At 49.5% G+C, this 8,367-nt stretch overlaps 1 protein-coding gene across 7 annotated transcripts in view; it reads right to left on the bottom strand.

The window, feature by feature from the left end:
• The window catches only part of LOC306915214 (neurexin-1a-like), a gene marked incomplete at both ends in the record, with an annotated part of 158,034 nt that overhangs the window by 7,799 nt on the left and 141,868 nt on the right, over positions 1-8,367 (bottom strand). The gene's annotated exons all lie outside the window — the stretch shown is intronic.

The raw sequence follows: 8,367 nt of genomic DNA, 5'->3' as shown, positions 1-8,367 counted from the left end.
AAATATGGCAAGTATATGCAGAATATAGCCTATGCTGCATATCAATTATATGGCACATTCAGGTTCATATATGTGGATAAATAGGAATGTATGTCTCTACAGTATATATAGCTTATGTAATTTATATTTCCATGTAGGGGGGAGGGGGCAAGGTTAATTAAATAAGGTTAGAAAGCGAAGACCGTACGGTGGACTCCATGTTGCTTCCTGGAAGGAAAGAAACCATGCGCAATTGAGACCAGGAAGTTGTACATGCACAAATTTGCGCATGTTTCTTTCCTTCCATGGAGCAACATGGAGTCCACCGTACGGTCTTCGCTTCGGTATAGGGGGGGGGTTGCATGGCCAAAAAGGTTTGGGAACCGCTGGTCTAAACAATATAGGTAATAACAATATGTACATTGAACCCTATACAGGATACCAGGGAAAGATGACGAACCTATATCTAAATGACATTCTTAAGACTACTACTAGTGCCCACTACCTACTGTTTCCTGTATCTCTCCACTGTACCAACTCTCAACAACTATAGGCTCAGTATACCCCGCCATGCAAGTCGCCCCATAGCAGCACCTTCCGCGGTGGAGCAGACAGATCCAGTCGGTCACACTCAATGGCTTGTTAAGCCTTTCTTACTTAACCCCCCCCCCCCCCCCCACCCCCCCCTCTCACTGCAGGGCCTTCATGGTGTTAATACCTGCTCTGGTCCAACCCCCCCCCCCTAACCTAAATCAACCGCCTATTAATAACCTCGCAGGCATCCATATATCTTCTTCATCTTACAACCCCCCCCCCCCCTCTCTCACTCACTCTCACTCTCTCTCTCTCTCTCACACACATTTTCTGTGGAGAGAAAAAAAAATGTGAAGAAAAAAAAATAAAAGGCGCCCTTTCTCCGCTGCTACCATCCGGCTCCTTCTTGTTGCCATGGAAACTCTAAGTTCAGGCTGTTCAAAATGATGGGGAGTAAAGCGGGCTCCGTGGGGAGCCTGCATGCATGTGCATCGATTCACCGTAGAGAGAGAGAGAGAGATAACAAGGAATTCAAGAACCATGGCTTTAGGAGAAGTGTGATAGCAGATATTCAGGGGAGGATTTCAAAGTGTTTGGGGCCGGTACTTTGTGTGTGTGTGTGTGTGTGTGTGTGTGTGTGTGTGTGTGTGTGTGTGTGTGTGGGTGGGGTGGGGGGGGCGCTAACGAGACGTCGCCTGTCGCCTCCCGACGCAGCAGCTTCCAAAAAATATACGACGGCATGTGTCAGCGTGCACTGCACGCGCGCGCACGGCGTGCCACGGCGCGCCACGTACGCCGCGATGCTCGCTGCCAGCAGTAAATTAAAATTGGATTGTGATGCATTGCAGTGGTTGTTACTAAACTCGCAGACGAAAAGGGAAAAAAAAAAGAAAAAAAGGGGGGAGAAAGATCGAGTGCGGCCGAGCCGAACGGGGGGAAACGAGGTCCCGAGGCAGATTAGTATAGCGAACGGACTGGAACGACAACCTGACACAAGTGTGGGGTTCTTATATATGCGATGCAAGGCTTCCCCGCGGTAATAATTACAAACTGCCTTTTCTTTTCCTCCCTTTAAGCCTGTGGTCTTTGGCTCCGCGTCCACGTCCGTGCACGAGCACGCGTGGATAGGATTATATATCAGATCGCAATGACGACCGGCTCACCAAACCTCACTTCACCACTTAAAGCCTCTATAGTCCTATATAACAGACTTGAGTTACAAGTGTATATACTCGGGTGCCTTTCCCCCCCCCCCCCCGTCTACATAAGACGATCTAACAGAGCTTGTATAGATTGGATATTTTTGGCGAATGCATGCCGACTGCTGAGCGGTTCAAATAGTTAATAGAGATGTAATATTAGCCCGGCCAAAAAAAAAAGGCCCGCCACGCACGGGTTCTTCTTGGTTCTAGAGAGCATAAGGTCCAGGACCATCATGGCCCGGGTTGCTTCGACCCGGAGCATTATATGCTATACTGTTTGTTTGACAGACACCACTGCTTTTCCCAATCAGTTCTAGCACACCGGGCCTGTCAAAGGCTATAGCTGCTGGGGCGTCGGGGTGGGGAGGGGAAGGGAGGGGTGGGGAGGGGAGGGCTAGTCACTGGACCACGGCCCAGTCGATAAACCTCCGTGCCTTTTCGCCGGGATCCAAATAACACGGGAGCCAATCAAGCGGAGGAGGAGGGGGGGCGAACACATCATCCCCCCTGACATCTGCTGTTGTGGGCAGATCAATGCTGAGCCGGCATTGACCCAAACGTGGTGTCACTCCTCACACCACCACCACCGCTTTTAAGGTGATGGAAAGAAGAAAAGGAAAAAAAATCTCCCTCCCTGCAAACCACGAAGTAAATCACCCCTCCTCTTCCTCCTCGTAGTCTGTGACATCACCTCGGCCAGCTGACCGCTCTAGTCGACGGCGGCGTCGATCGGCTGTATCGATCCGAGTCGACCCGCGTTGCGCCCGGAGGCATGGGGTGTAAATCTCCCCCCTGATGAAGGGGATCCTCTTGGGGGTTTAAGGGGAGGTGGGGGGAGCAAACTTACAAGCACGTCAATAGCAATCCCCACCAAACTTTATTTTTTAATGACAAGCACGCAGGCTTTTGGGGAGTGGTGGGGGGGGTGGTGGTGACGGACCACCGCGCTTTGAAATAACCATGCAATGATTCTCTCTCTGCCCGCCGCAACCCGTTATCTCTCGCCCTGCATCGCTGCCTTCCCTCCCTTTCAGTCCGGCAAACGCTTCACTGTCGAGACGCGGAGGAGACGCATGCTGACATAAGGTTCACACATGGACAAAGGTATAGAGATGGGGGACGGACAATCAAAGCAGCACACAGAGAACAAAACAAAGACGGAATTAAAGTGCGGGACAGAAAAGCCCACAGGTGCAGAGGAACAACAAGGTGTGCATGCCGAAAGAGTTAAAAAGAAACATCTACCTGAGCAGCCGAACAGTGCCAGCGACCGTCCATGCCTCCCTGACTGCCTAATTCACACATGGTTGCACGCACGCTCTCTCTCTCTCTCACAGCTCTCTCTCTCTCTCTCTCTCTCTCTCTCCAGCTCTCTCTCTCTCTCTCTCTCCAGCTCTCTCTCTCTCTCTCTCTCTCTCTCTCTCTCTCTCTCTCCAGCTCTCTCTCTCTCTTTCTCTCTCTCTCTCTCTCTCTCTCTCTCTCCAGCTCTCTCTCTCTCTTTCTCTCTCACACACGCACCCTCTCTCTCTCTCTCTCTCTCTCTCTCTCTCACACACGCGCCCTCTCTCTATCTATGTCTCTCTCTCTCTCTGGCTATACACCACTCTGGCAGAAGACTCAACGCCTCCTTGTGATACTTTCCTCAAACAGACAAGCTGCACGCGCGCACACTGATCTATAAATGTCTCCATGGGTGTTTTGGTGGCCACATATTCCCACACACTCCCCAACACACACACACACACACACATGCACACTCACATACACACACACACACACACGCACACATATATTTAGAGCAAACTGGGTTTGAAAGCTGGCAAGCTGATAAAAAAAAATGATCCTGGTGTGAGAGAGAGAGTGAGAAGAGAAGAGAAGAGTGGCGAGCTCCAGTTCGCTGCAGATGGTGAGATAGACTCACACACCGCTTGCATTAACAGGCTATCACTGGAGCTCAGAGAGAGGGAGGGAGGGAGGGAGAGAGGGAGGGAGGGAGAGAGAGAAAGGGAGGAGTGAGAGGGAGGGAGAGAGGGAGAGAGGGAGAGAGAGAAAGGGAGGAGTGAGAGGGAGGGAGAGAGGGAGAGAGAGAGAGAAAGGGAGGAGTGAGAGGGAGGGAGAGAGGGAGAGAGAGAGAGAGAGAAAGGGAGGAGTGAGAGGGAGGGAGAGAGGGAGAGAGTGCGCATGGGAGAGAAAAGAAGAGAAAGGAGGGGAGGGAAGAAGAGCAGAGAGGAGAGGAGGAGAGGATGGGTAAATATGGAAATGCAAGAAGTGCAGAGAGAGAGAGAGAGAGAGAGAGAGAGAATGAAAAAAAGAAAGAAAGATACGAGAAAGAACAGGGGCGAGTGAGTGAGAGGGAGGGAGGGAGGCAGCCTTGTAGATATGCCGGGGGTCACCTGATCTGCCAGTGATCCAATCAGAAGCCCCCGCTGAGGTTGAGGTTTCTGCTATCGCGTTTGCCAATCAAACGGAGGCAACACATGCACGCACGCACAAACACACACACAAGCACGAACGCACCACAGACATCAAAACCAAAAATGTGTGTGATGGGAGTCAAAAATGCCTGTAGCAACATACTGATCCACAGACACAGTGTCACACACACACACACACACACGAACGAACGCACACACACACAAAAGCACGAACGCAACACAGACATCAAAACCAAAAATGTGTGTGATGGAAGTCAAAAATGCCTGTAGCAATATACTGATCCACAGACACAGTGTCTCTCTCACACACACACACACACACACACACACACACACACACACACACACACACACACACACACACACACACACACACACACACACACACACACACACACACACACACACACACACACACACACACACACACACACACACACACACACACACACACACACACTCTCTCTCTCTTCCTCTGTCTTCCTCTACGGGGCTCCACGCTCATGCATTATTAATCTGTTCACAGAACATCTCAGACAAACTGTGGTGGTATATATAATGTGTTGCAGGAGAAACTCGGCTCTGCTGTCGGGCGGAAACCTCATAAATCCAAACATTGGTCCTATTTTATTATAATCTTAAAAAAAAGAAGTGAAAATAGCAGATCTATACGAGCACAGTGAGCTTGTAGATCGGCTAGTTTTACTACTCTTGTGCGGCACTCTTGTATGACCAAGTAGGGCATGAATTTACGGGCAAAAGCAGTTCTAAATATATGGAGAGACGAGGTTTCTGCCCAACAGTGATGATAACCAGCTGTATACCGCGCTGAAGACACACACGATCGATCCGTTGCTTTGACCAATGGGACCTTGGAGAACTAGCTTCCACAGCCCCTCCTCTGATGAAATGCATTGCAATTCAACGCTGTTTCCTTATTCCTACCTAGGTGTGTGTGTGTGTGCGTGCGCGTCCTCCTGTGCGTGTATTAAATCGCACAACTTCTTTCAGCCCACCGAGTTCAGCCCAGTTTGTCTGTATTTGTGTGTGCGTGTGCGTGTGCGTGTGTGTGCGTGCGTGTGCGTGTGTGTGTGTGTGTTCGTACGTGTGTGTGTGTGTGTACGTACGTGTGCGTCTACCTTCTGTGAATATTGTATACTTTAAGGTTAAGGTCCCGGTTGGTTGCCAGGCAACCCGAGACAACCTTTGTGGATACTAGCACAGATTCTTCTAAACCAAATGCACCACAACTATAGAGACAAACCGTTCGTGGCCTGAAAGAAAACATATTGATATTATGGACTCCAGCGCACAACTTCAACGCACGCACGCACGCACGCACGCACGCACGCACGCAAGCACGCACGCACGCACCCCATGTTTTTCACCCAGTGTCAATTATAATCCTGGGCGCTACACTTCCTCTGCCAACCTGGGGGGGGGGGCAACGGACTGGCCTAATGCTTCCTTCTATGCATGATGAGTCCAAGCTGCTTCTTTTCACCTGACAGGGGGAGAGTTTTCCCCGGATATCGGCCATAATTTCACAATCGTGCACCCCTACTTGTTACTAAGAGGCCTTGGACTTTGACCCGAGTCAAATATACACTTATAGGGCTTCAGAACACAACTTATAACAAAGACACTTTATAGGCCTGGGCCATGGCTCAGTGGTCCAGGCACCTTGGCTGGTAATCCAGTCTGGCAGTGTGCTGCGGGTTCGACTCCCGATCCCGACGGCCTTTACTGCATGTCTTCCTCCCATCTCTCTCCCCATTTCCTGTCAGCCTACTGTCTGTCCCTCCATAAAAAATATAAAATAAAGTCGAATGCCACAAAAAAAAAGTGACTAAGTTATGGCAGTTATAATGTGCTGTTCCGCTGAGCTTAAAATGCATTATGACCAGCAATTATTATACGGCACAAACCTTGTTATAAGTTGTTATGCATGAACATTTCTGTGAGGAAAAGGTGTAAAAAGCAGCTCGGTGACACGGCGCCTCACTTCTCCACACATCCATCCATCCATCCATCGCTCAAATCCATTATTGATGCCTGGGGCTTAGCTCACAGCACTCCGCATTTCATTATTTATGTCTAAAGACAGCTTGCAGCTTATACACAGAGGAGTTAGTCTCCATGGGAGAAATGGGATGTGCGTGTGTGTGTGTGTGTGTGTGTGTGTGTGTGTGTGTGTGTGTGTGTGTGTGTGTGTGTGTGTGTGTGTGTGTGTGTGTGTGTGTGTGAGAGGGAGGGAGAAGGAGAAAGAATGGGAAGGAGAGAGAGAGAGAGAGAGAGAGAGAGAGAGAGAATGGTAAGAGATGGGTTCACTATCTCCATGGCAACTCTGGGGAAAAGTGAATGTCTTTTTCGGAGTGCACGCACAACCTCACGCGCGCACGCGCACACGCGCACGCACGCACGCACGCACGCACGCACGCACGCACGCACGCACGCACGCACGCACGCGCACACACACACACACACACACACACACACACACACACACACACACACACACACACACACACACACATCGATAATGTAATAATAGGCCCTAACAGTGATGGGTGGTGGTGGTGGTGTAGCTTGCGTGTGTAATGCGTCTATACGGTCTGTGGGTATATCAGGTTATCATCTGCTGTGCAGTCATACTGTATACCATACTGTATACGTGCTTCATCAATACAGCTGAGCAGCAGCTATGCACGCCCCCCCAATTACATTTTCATCGTCGTCAGGTGGGAACCTGCATAGCAGACAGTGGTGGAAGAAGTACTCAGATCTTTGTCACTGGTAAAAGTACCACGATGTAAAACGAATTCTGACAACATTTGTGCATATGCATTTTTTTGGGAAAATAGCTACACGCTTATCACCTATAGATCTGAAAATAGCCTGACCGCCGCCTCAACAGACCCTGGATACTATAGCCATACATGGAGAAGACTGATCTCCATAATATGAAGATCCCGACACTGACCTCATCAAACACTATGGCTATACATTAGCCTGCAGGCACCATTTCATTTTGGGCATATGATCCGGTCGGGAGCGGATGACCTGCAGGCTTTCCTCCGAGGTGGAAAGCCTGGTGAGGCGAGGTTATATAGCTATACATGGAGAAGACTGGATCATCACCGAGATCTGCATATATGGAGCCGGCCAGCAACTCTATACATTTGACCTCACGGACAACCAGATTAATAGTTTAACTCCTGCTTCTTAAAGGACCACTTCACCACTTTTCAACCTATCTTCATATAATAGATCCTCACTAATAATCATGAAAAAAATGGCGCAATTTTTTTCTACTCTGTCTGTGTCTCATAGGAGGGCTGTGGGCAGTTCAGAAACCGTCTTCCAGTGACATCGATGGGGAATACAAGCTTATAGAAACTGCAGGCTTTCTAGTCCTGAAAAGTTGCAACGCGAAAATGGAAGCCATCGTTCTCACGATAATGAAAATCTAAACATTTTTGTAAAAAAATCTTGTTTAAAAAAAAAAACTGCCTAATGATGATGTCACTGGAAGACGGTTTCTAAACTGCCCACAGCCCTCCTATGAGACACAGACTGAGTAGAAAAAAATCGTGCCATTTTATCATGATTATTAGTGAGGACCTATTATATGAAGATATGTTGAAAAGTGGTGAAGTGGTCCTTTAATTGTGTATTAAGGAGCTCTGTTGTGTCAGCGCGACCTCGCTTCTCGCGATTAGGGCGTCTTACTGGTAGTACGACAAAGTAGGGCGTTCATTTACAAAAACTAAAAATGTAAAAAGTTAAAATAGGGAGATAAGAGGTTTCTGCCTGACAGCAACGTTTAGCTATTGTTTATGTGCTTTGTGTTAGCGGAGTGTGGGGGGGGGGGGGGGGGGGGGGGGGGAGCCATTACGGTTTCCATTTACACAAACATCCCCTGCTCAGTAAATTTGTGGGCGGGAAATGCTTGGCTTTTTCATTAAAAGATCGTTTTCCACGCTTTACAATTGGACTGAGAGAGAGAGAGAGAGAGAGAGACAGGGGAGAAGGGGGGAGACAGTAGAGAGCTGATATGAGCCAAGTTTGAAGTGCGTGCGTGCGTGCGTGCGTGCGTGCGTGCGTGCGTGCGTGCGTGCGTGCGTGCGTGCGTGCGTGCGTGCGTGCGTGCGTGCGTGCGTGCGTGCGTGCGTGCGTGCGTGCGTGCGTGCGTGCGTGCGTGCGTGCGTGCGTGC

This window comes from Electrona antarctica (genome assembly GCF_951216825.1).
Source record: "Electrona antarctica genome assembly, chromosome: 22".
Lineage (NCBI taxonomy): Eukaryota > Metazoa > Chordata > Actinopteri > Myctophiformes > Myctophidae > Electrona > Electrona antarctica.
The sequence above is the reverse complement of the archived record's forward strand: the minus strand, read 5'-3'. Positions and strand labels throughout refer to the sequence as shown.